We start from the raw sequence: 11,533 nt of genomic DNA on the forward strand, positions 1-11,533 counted from the left end.
AGTGACTACACCAGTTTGCATTCCCACCAACAGTGCACAGTTTCCCTTTTCTTCACATCTTCATCAAAATTTGTGATCTCTTATCTTTTAGATAATAGACATTCTAACAGGTTTGAAGTCTCTTTGTGATTTTGATTTGCACTTCCCTGATGATTTTTGATGTTAATCACCTTTTTGTGTATCTTTTGTCCATTTAGGTCTTTGGAAAAATGTCTGTTCAGTTCCTGTGCATATTTTGTAACTGGGATTTTTTTTTTGTCTCTTTGTTTTTGCTACTGAGTTATAGGAATGTCTTGTTATATTTTGGATATTAATCCCCTTTTGGATATATGGTTTGCAGATATTGTCTTCCATTCCATAGGTGCCTTTTCATCTTATTGATGATTTGCTTTGCTTTTGTTACCTTTTTTTTGGTGTCAGATCCCAAACATCAATGACAAGACTAATGTCACGGAACTTACTTCCCATGTTTTCTTCTAGTGGTTTTATGGTTTCAAGTTTAATCTTCAACCCTTCATCCATTTTAAGTTGATTTTTGTTTATGCTGTAAGATAGGGTCTAGTTTCATTCTTTTGCATGTGGATATTCAATTTTCCTAATACCATTTATTGAAGAGACTGTGCTTTTCCCTTTCTATATTCCCCTTTGTGGACTACCTGGATACAGATGTCTGTTTCCCCAGGTTAGGTATGCTTGCTTGCTTGCTTGCTTTCTTTCTTTCTTTCTTTCTTTTGGCTGAGAGAGAGATCACAAGTAGGCAGGGGGAAGCAGGCTCCCTCCTGAACAGAGAGCCTGATGCAGGGCTCGATTCCAGGACCCTGAGATCATGACCCGAGCCGAAGGCAGAAGCTTAACCCACTGAGCGACCCAGGTGCCCTTTACCATTATTTCTTAAATAAGCTTTCTGCACCCACCTTTTACCTTCTGGGATCCCTATAATGCATACATCGGTCCTTTTGATGGTATCCTATAAATCCCTTAGGCTAACTTCCTTCTCTTTCATTCTTTTTTCTTCTTTCTTACTGTAATTGGATGAATCCTACATTTTTGTCTTCATTTTGCTGATCCTTCCCCTCCCCCAATTTCTAGTCTGCTGTTGAAGACTTTTATAGAATTTTTCAGTTCAGTTACTATAGTCTTCAACTTTGATTTTTTTTTTTTGTATTTCTTAACATTTTCTCACTCTTTGTTGACATTTTCACTTTGCACATGCTCATTGAGGTCTTCTTGACCTCAATGAGCATCTTTATGACTCTTATTTTGAACCGTTGGATAGATCACTTGTCTCTATTTCATTAAGATTAGTTTCTGGAGATTTCTCTTTTTTTTGTTTGGAACATATTCCCTTGTTTCTTAATTTTCCTCAACTCTCTGTGTTGATTTCTGCACATAAGATAAAAGAAGCACCTCTTCTAGTGTTGAAGGACTGGTCTTGTGTAAGAGATGGACCTCCTCAGTCAGGCTGACCCAAGCTCCTGGTTGCCTCTCAAGCATTTGTGACTGTCCAAACTGCCATTTTTGTTCTTAGTGGCTCCTCATAGTTAAGGTGTACCAACACCCATCAGTATCCCGAAGGCATAGGAAATACTCATTAGTAGTTCCTGGAAGGCTACAAATTGCCTGACCCTTTACCTCCCTGACCCATGATAACTGGCAGCCCAACTTCCCTTCCAGGTGGGATGCAGGATGCTAGATTTACAGTCTAGCCCCATTGGGAATAAACTAGGAGCTGTTTTTCCTTTTTGTTACTGTGGTGGTGGTTGTTGTTTTTCATTCTCACTCTGTGCTGAGCCAGATTGAATAGTCACTGGGAATGCTTGTGCACCTAAATAGAATTGTTTCTTTTTTGTGTGTTCCTAGGGGAATTCATGATTGCCAAACTGTGTCAACTCTCAGAGCTAGGTGATTTGGGACCCAGTCCCTTGGTTGCAGCCGTTAACAGTTGGGGTGTTAGATGTGTGGACAGTTTCCTTGCAGAAAGAAGCTGGAGGCTTGGTTTTGGTCTTGGAGGGAGCTGGAGAGAAATGGTGTAGAGAACATGATCACCACCTATATAAGGCTCCCAGGAGGATCCTAGTTAACTTCCCAGTGCAGATAATGGAACCTCAGGTAGCATCTGAGAAAATAGGTAGTGAAATCGTTTCCAGGGAGAAAATGGGACATGGGTGTTTTTGCCTGCTCAATGTATGCCAAGCCTGGGGAGGAGAGCTGCAAGGAGTACCTGCATATTTGTATGAAAATTGCTGTTTGTTTAAGAAGGTGCTTTGGGTCCCTGAATGCTGAGCCCTGTGAACTATCAGAGATGGGTGATTGGAAGGACTGTTCTTCAGGTGGCAGCTGTAAAAGTTGGGGCACTAGATGTGTGGACAGGTTCCTTCCAGGGAGATGCTGGGACTTGGGTTTATTGTTGGAATGAACTGGAGGGAGAAGGTGGGGGAAATGGCCATAACTCTTGGGGCTCTGAGGAGGATCATAGTCAGAACCCAGGTTAGAGGCTGAATAGAAGCAGAACCCTCAGGAAGTCATTGGAAAAATATGCAGTCAGACCCCTTCCAGACAGAAACTGGGAGATGAGTGTTTTTACCTACTCAGCTATGTAGCTGTGAGTGTGTTTTTGTGCTCATCTGAAATCTGCTTTTTGGTTGCAGGAATCCCACAGGACTCATGAATGCAAGCCCTGCTGGATGTCAGAAGAAGGCGATTTGAAAGTCCATCTTTCAGAAGCAGCCTTAAATGCTGGCGTACTAGATGTGTGGTCCAAACTCTTTGGTCCTCAGGGAGAGGCTGGGAGTTGAGGGTTCCCTTAAATTGTTTGGTGCCGTGCTGGGGTTGGGGTTTTTGGTGACGGTGTGTCTCAGCCCTTCCTACCCATTTTGATGTGGATATTTTGTCTGTCACCTGATGTGTAGAAGTCACTCAGTGTCTGAATTTCTCACAGAGGGAGTTGCTCCATGTGTGGTTGTATATATGGGTTCATCCATGCAAGGAGGGAAATTCAGGAGACTTCTATGTTGCCATCTTGATGAAATTCTCTTTGACTTATTTAATTTTTTTCCAGATGCTGGGGTTAAGTTGAGTGAATAATGGAATGTGTTTTTTTTTTAATTTTTAATAAACATATAATGTATTTTTAGCCCCAGAGGTACAGGTCTGTGAATCGCCAGGTTTACACATTTCACAGCACTCATCATAGCACACACCCTCCCCAATGTCCATATCCCCACCACCCTCTCCCGTCCCCCCTCCCCCCAGCAACTCTCAGTCTGTTTTTTGAGATTGAGTCTTTTATGGTTTGTCTCCCTCCCGATCCCATCTTCTTTCATTTTTTCTTTTCCTACCCCCCAAACCCCCCACGTTGCATCTCCACTTCCTCATATCGGGGAGATCATATGATAGTTTACTTTCTCTGATTGACTTATTTCGCTAAGCATAATACCCTCTAGTTCCATCCACGTCGTCGCAAATGGCAAGATTTCATTTCTTATGATGGCTGCATAGTATTCCACTGTATATATATACCACATCTTCTTTATCCATTCATCTGTTGATGGACATCTAGTTTCTTTCCATAGTTTGGCTATTGTGGACATTGCTGCTATAAACATTCGGGTGAACGTGCCCCTTTGGAGCACCATGTTTGTATCTTTAGGATATATACCCAGTAGTGCAATCACTGGGTCATATGGTAGCTCTATTTTCAATTTTTTGAGGAACCTCCACACTGTTTTCCAGAGTGGTTGCACCAGCTTGCATTCCCACCAACAGTGTAGGAGGGTTCCCCTCTCTCCGCATCCTCGCCAGCATCTGTCATTTCTTGACTTGTTAATTTTAGCCATTCTGACTGGTGTGAGGTGGTATCTCATTGTGGTTTTGATTTGTATTTCCCTGATGCCAAGTGATGTGGAGCATTTTTTTCATGTGTCTGTTGGCCATCTGGATATCTTCTTTGCAGAAATGTCTGTTCATGTTCTCTTGCCCATTTCTTGATTGGATTATTTGTTCTTTGGGTGTTGAGTTTGCAAAGCTCTTTATAGATTTTGGATACTAGCCCTTTATCTGAAATGTCGTTTGCAAATATCTTCTCCCATTCTGTCAGTTGTCTTTTGGTTTTGTTAACTATTTCTTTTGCTGTGCAAAAGCTTTTGATCTTGATGAAATCCCAATAGTTCATTTTTGCCCTTGCTTCCCTTGCCTTTGGTGATGTTACTAGGAAGAAGTTGCTGCAGTTGAGGGGCGCCTGGGTGGCTCAGTGGGTTAAGCCACTGCCTTTGGCTCAGGTCATGATCTCAGGGTCCTGGGATCGAGTCCCGCATCGGGCTCTCTGCTCAGCAGGGAGCCTGCTTCCCTCTCTCTCTCTCTCTGCCTGCCTCTCTGCCTACTTGTGATCTCTCTCTGTCAAATAAATAAATAAAATTAAAAAAAAAAAAAAAGAAGTTGCTGCAGTTGAGGTCACAGAGGTTGCTGCCTGTGTTCTCCTCAAGGATTTTAATGGATTCCTTTCTCACATTGAGGTCTTTCATCCATTTGGAGTCTATTTTTGTGTGTGGTATAAGGAAATAGTCCAATTTCATTTTTCTGCATGTGGCTGTCCAATTTTCCCAGCACCATTTGTTGAAGAGGCTGTCTTTTTTCCATTGGACATTCCTTCCTGCTTTGTCGAAGATTAGTTGACCGTAGAGTTGAGGGTCTATTTCTGGGCTCTCTATTCTGTTCCAGTGATCTATTTTTGTTTTTTTATTATTTTATTTTATTTTATTATTTTATTATTTATCTGTTTTTGTGCCAGTACCATACTGTCTTGATGATGACAGCTTTGTAATAGAGCTTAAAGTCTGGAATTGTGATGCCATCGACTTTGCCTTTCTTTTTCAATATTCCTTTGGCTATTTGAGGTCTTTTCTGGTTCCATATAAATTTTAGGATTATTTGTTCTACTTCTTTGAAAAAAATGGATGGGATTTTGATGGGGATTGCATTAAATGTGTAGGTTGCTTTAGGTAGAATAGACATTTTCACAATATTTGTTCTTCCAATCCAGGAGCATGGAACATTTTTCCATTTCTTTGTGTCTTCCTCAATTTCTTTCATGAGTACTTTATAGTTTTCTGAGTATAGATTCTTTGTCTCTTTGGTTAGGTTTATTCCTAGGTATCTTATGGTTTTGGGTGCAATTGTAAATGGGATTGACTCCTTAATCTCTCTTTCTTCTGTCTTGTTGTTAGTGTTAAGAAATGCAACTGATTTCTGTGCATTGACTTTATATCCTGAAATAAAATTACTGAATTCCTGTACAAGTTCTAGCAGTTTCGGAGGGGAGCCTTTTGGGTTTTCCACATATAGTATCATATCATCTGCAAAGAGTGATAGTTTGACTTCTTTGCCGATTTGGATGCCCTTAATTTCTTTTTGTTGTCTGATTGCTGAAGCTAGGACTTCTAGTACTATGTTGAATAGCAGTGGTGATAACGGACATCCCTTCTGTGTTCCTGACCTTAGCGGAAAAGCTTTCAGTTTTTCTCCATTGAGAATGATATTTGCAGTGGGTTTTTCATAGATGGCTTTGATAATATTGAGGTATGTGCCTTCTATCCCTACACTTTGAAGAGTTTTGATCATGAAGGGATGCTGCACTTTGTCAAATGCTTTTTCAGCATCTATTGAGAGTATCATATGGTTCTTGTTCTGTCTTTTATTAATGTATTGCATCATGTTGATGGATTTGCAGATGTTGAACCAAACTTGCAGCCCTAGAATAAATCCCACTTGGTTGTGGTGAATAATCCTTTTAATGTACTGTTGAATCCTATTGGCTAGTATTTTGGTGAGAATTTTTGCATCTGTGTTCATCAAGGATATTGGTCTTTAATTCTCTTTTGATGGGATCCTTGTCTGGTTTTGGGATTAAGGTGATGCTGGCCTCATAAAATGAGTTTGGAAGTTTTCCTTCCATTTCTATTTTTTGGAACAGTTTCAGGAGAATAGGAATTAATTCTTCTTTAAATGTTTGGTAGAATTCCCCTGGGAAGCCATCTGGCTCTGGACTTTGTTTGTTTGGAGATTTTTGATGACTGTTTCAATCTCCTTACTGGTTATGGGTCTGTTCAGGTTTTCTATTTCTTCCTGGTTCAGTTGTGGTAGTTTATATGTCTCTAGAAATGTATCCATTTCTTCCAGATTGTTGAATTTGTTGGCGTAGTGTTGCTCATAGTATGTCCTTGTAATTGTTTGTATTTCTTTGGTGTTGGTTGTGATCTCTCCTCTTTCATTCATGATTTTATTTATTTGGGTCCTTTCTCTTTTCTTTTTGATAAGTCTGGCCAGGGGTTTGTCAATCTTATTAATTCTTTCAAAGAACCAGCTCCTAGTTTCGTTGATTTATTCTATTGTTTTTTTGGTTTCTATTTCATTGATTTCTGCTCTGATCTTTATGATTTCTCTTCCCCTGCAGGGCTTAGGCTTTCTTTGCTGTTCTTTCTCCAGCTTCTTTAGGTGTAGGGTTAGGTTGTGTATTTGAGACCTTTCTTGTTTCTTGAGAAAGGCTTGTACCACTATATATTTTCCCCTCAGGACTGCCTTTGCTGCGTCCCACAGATTTTGAACAGTTGTGTTTTCATTATCATCTGTTTCCATGAATTGTTTAAATTCTTCTTTAATTTCCTGGTTGACCCATTCATTCTTTAGAAGGATGCTGTTTAGTCTCCATATATTTGTGTTCTTTCCAAATTTCCCCTTGTGATTGAGTTCTAGCTTCAGAGCATTGTGGTCTGAAAATATGCAGGGAATGATCCCAGTCTTTTGATACTGGTTGGGACCTGATTTATGACCCAGGATGTGGTCTATTCTGGAGAATGTTCCATGTACACTAGAGAAGAATGTGTATTCTGTTCTTTTGGGATGGAATGTTCTGAATATATCTGTGATGTTCATCTGGTCCAGTGTGTCATTTAAGGCCTTTATTTCCTTGTTGACCTTTTGCTTAGATGATCTGTCCATTTTAGTGAGGGGAGTGTTAAAGTCCCCTGCTATTATTGTATTGCTGTCGATGTGTTTCTTTGCTTTTGTTATTAATTGGTTTATATAGTTGGCTGCTCCCATGTTAGGGGCATAGATATTTAAGATTGTTAGGTCTTCTTGTTGGACAGACCCTTTGAGTATGATATAGTGTCCTTCCTCATCTCTTATTATAGTCTTTGGCTTAAAATCTAATTGATCTGATATAAGGATTGCCACCCCAGCTTTCTTCTGATGTCCATTAGCATGGTACATTGTTTGCCACCCCCCTCACTTTAAATCTGGAGGTGTCTTTGGGTCTAAAATGAGTTTCTTGTAGACAGCGTATTGATGGGTTTTGCTTTTTTATCCATTCTGATACCCTGTGTCTTTTGATTGGGGCATTGAGCCCATTAACATTCAGGGTAACTATTGAGAGATATGAATTTAGTGCCATTGTATTGCCTGTAAGGTGACTGTTACTGTATATTGTCTCTGTTTCTTTCTGATCTACTACTTTTAGGGTCTCTCGTTGCTTAGAGGACCCCTTTCAATATTTCCTGTAGAGCTGGTTTGGTGTTTGCAAATTCTTTCAGCTTTTGTTTGTCCTGGAAGCTTTTTATCTCTCCTTCTATTTTCAGTGATAGCCAAGCTGGATATAGTATTCTTGGCTGCATGTTTTTCTCGTTTAGTGCTCTGAATATATCACACCAGTTCTTTCTGGCCTGCTAGGTCTCTGTGGATAGGTCCGCTGCCAATCTAATGTTTTTACCCTTGTATGTTACAGGCTTCTTTTCCTAGGCTGCTTTCAGGATTTTCTCTTTGTCACCAAGACTTGTAAATTTTACTATCAGGTGATGAGGTGTGGACCTATTTTTATTGATTTTGAGGGGTGTTCTTTGCATCTCCTGGATTTTGATGTTTGTTCCCTTTGCCATATTAGGGAAATTCTCTCCAATAATTGTCTCTAATATACCTTCTGCTCCCCTCTCTCTTTCTTCTTCTTCTGGAATCCCAATTTTTCTAATGTTGTGTCATCTTATAGTGTCACTTATCTCTTGAATTCTCTCCTCGTGGTCCAGTATTTGTTTGTCTCTCTTTTGCTCAGCTTCTTTATTCTCTGTCATTTGGTCTTCTATGTCACTGATTCTTTCTTCTGCCTCATTTATCCTAGCAGTGAGAGCTTCCATTTTTGATTGCACCTCATTAATAGCTTTTTTGATTTCAGCTTGGTTAGATTTTAGTTCTTTTATTTCTCCAGAAAGGGCTTTTATATCTCTGGAGTGATATAAAATATTTCTCTAATATCTTCTATGCCTTTTTCGAGCCTGGCTAGAACCTTGAGAATCGACATTCTGAACTCTAGATCTGTCATATTACCCATGTCCGTATTATTAGGTCCCTAGCCTTCGGTACTGCCTCTTGTTCTTTGTTTTTTTTTTTTTTTTTGGTCCTTTTTTTTTGTAGTGAGTTTTTCCGCCTTGTCATTTTGTCCAGATAAGATTTGCTTTCTCCTCCTCTGGAATTCCGCTGTTCTCCTTGGTGAGTGAAGTTGGTCTTGGCTGGGTTTCTTGTTGATCTTCTGGGGGAGGGGCCTGTTGTAGTGATTCTCAAGTGTCTTTGCCCCAGGCAGAATTGCACCTCCCTTACCAGGGGCTGGGGTAAGTAATCCGCTCGCATTTGCTTTTGGGAGCTTTTGTTCCCTGAGCACTTTCTGTAGAGTTCTGGAGGACGGGAATGAAAATGGCGGCCTCCCACTCTCTGGCCCGAAGGAGCCGAGAGCTTGGGGTCCTGCTCCTCAGTGTGCCCTCAGAGAAAAGCTCCCAACCGCCCCCGTCTCCCTGGCCTCTGGTCACGCTTGGAGAAAAGCACTCGGTCGCTTCCATCTCCCTGGTCTCCAGCTGCGCTCCTGGAGAAAAGTGCTCAGTCACTCCATCTCCCTGGCCTCCGGCTGCGCTCAGAGCCCACCCAGCCTGCGACCGGTTCAAGGTAACCCCAAACTGAGAGCTCACTCCTCAGCTATGTCTCTGTAGCTGGCTTCCCTGCTCTAATACCTGCGAGCTCTGCGACACTCAGACACCCCCGGTCCTTCTGTGATCCCGCGGGACCTGGGGTTACACTGACCCCGCATGGGCTTCCCCCTGGTTTAGCCTCTGGAGCGATGTCCCTCTGTGGAGCAGACCTTTAAAAGTCCTGATTTTGTGCTCTGTTGCTCTGCTGCTTGCCGGGAGCCGGCCCCTCCCCCCGCGGTCTGTCTTCCCGTCACTTTGGATTCACTTCTCCGTCGGTCCTACCTTTCAGAAAGTGGTCGATTTTCTGTTTCTAGAATTGTTGCTCTTCTTCTCTTTGATTTCCTGTTGGATTTGTCGGTGTTCACAGTGGTTAGATAAGCTGTCTAGCTGATCTTCTGCTACCTGATAACGTCTCAGCCTGCTACTTCTCCGCCATCTTGACTCCTCCCCTGAAATGTGTTTTAAAGGCCAATGGGTATGTGGCAAATATCTTTCAGGAGCTTCATTGTATATTCAAATAGTCATCTGAACTCAAACCTGTAATTAGTCTCTTTGCATTCAGAGTTCATGTTTGATATTCTCTCTCTCTCTCAACCTATCTCATTATTCTTTATGATTTTTATGCTCTGGTATATATTATGGGCTCAGTAAATGTGAATATTTGGAGATGTTATAAAAAGCCATTATATTGGGAGGGATAGGGTGGTTAGGTAATGGTCATTGGGGAGGGTATGTGTTATGGTGAGCGTTAAGAACTATGTAAGACTGATGATTCACAGACCTGTACCCCTGAAACAAATAATGCATTATATGTTAATAAATTTTAAAAAAGCCATTATATCACTAGTAATAATACCAGCATTTATTGGACAACTATTATGTGTCAGGTCGTGTCTTAAGTACTATCTATCTATCTATTAACTCATGTAGTTCTCTTAATAACCCTACTATTATTATCCCCATTTTTTCAGATGAAATACAAAGAAATTAAATAAATTGTCTAAAGTCACACAGGTATGATGGAGGAGAGGCAAGATTGAAACTGGCTCCAGAGGTCGCTGTCTTTGCACTAAGCTGCCCTGTGGTCTTAAGGCTGCCATGATGAATAAGATCAAGCCTTTGTTTTTAAGATTCTCAGATCTAGGGTGAAAGAAATATAAAGAGATTAATACTGCATGGTGGAAGATAGTGTCACATGTTATTTAGTTAAGAGCTTGGGACCTGGAGTCAGAGAACTTATTTCACCAAACAGTGAGATTTATTTCACAAAAATTTTATAAAAGAGTGAGAGGATAGCAGGCTCATGAACTTAAATGACTATAGGAGCTGAGAGGATAAGTTCAGATGAATCTAGTGGACTAGATATACGAGTGCTTGTCTGATTGACAATAGGGTATGGTGAGGACTGTGTATAACTGGAAGTATAAGGCCATTGTTATGGACTGAATTGAGTCCCCCACAAATTCATATGTTGAATCCTAAGTACCTCAGGTTGTGACTGTATTTGGAGATAGAGCTTTAAGTTTGTGAAGATTTCAAGCTAGGCCCTAATCCAGTCTGACTGGTGTTCTTATAAGAGAGGAAATTTGGGCACATAGGGAGACACCAGGGATGTGTATGTACCATGACCATTCTACGTGAGGGCACAGTAAGAAGGTGGCTCTTTGCAAGCCAAAGAGAGAGACATCAGAGGAAACGACTGCCACTGACACCTTGATTTTGGACTTTTTGTTGCCAGAACTGTGAGAAAATAATTTCTTTTGTTTAAGCCACAGAGTCTGGTACTTAGTTATGGCTGCCCTAGCAAACCAACACAGCCATTGAGGGGTACAGCCATGATTCAAGTATACCTTCTTGTTGTCACATTCAGAAATGAGGAATTGTCAGATTTAATCCTTTTTTCAAAGGAAGCCATAAATCCAGATTTTTTATGAAGTATCCTGATTTAAAAAAAACAAACAAACAATATTTGATTAATAACATTAAACTCTGTTAGGTCAAACCAAATACCCATATATTAAATTTTGTCCCATAAGCCTTCATTTAGAACCTCTGGTATAACCCATACAGGCATTTAGCATGGCACCTGGCTTATAGTGAGATCTCCATGGGTTATCAAGAGGGTGCTGTGATGGAGCAGACTTCATAGGAGTGCCAGGTAGTCCACGCTTGGAGATGCGGGCATCAGGAATAATCTACCTGGCACTCCTTTAAAAAAAAATTATTTTATTTTTTCAGTGTTCCAGGATTCATGGTTTATACACCACACCCAGTGCTCCATGCAGTACGTGCCCTCCTTAATATCCACCACCAGCTCACCCAGCCCCCAACTCTCCTCGCCTCCAAAACCTTCAGTTGGTTTCTCAGAGTTCACAGTCTCTCATGGTTTGTCTCCCCTCCCGATATCCATAGACCCTAAGAAACCAGAGATATATGGCCTTTTGGCGAACTACAAGTGGTACAATATGCTTAAGACATAGAGTTAAAGGTAAAGAGAGGTAATGTTTGAGGCAGAGAGGGAAAGCAGGAGC

This window comes from Martes martes, assembly GCF_963455335.1.
Source record: "Martes martes genome assembly, chromosome: 2".
Lineage (NCBI taxonomy): Eukaryota > Metazoa > Chordata > Mammalia > Carnivora > Mustelidae > Martes > Martes martes.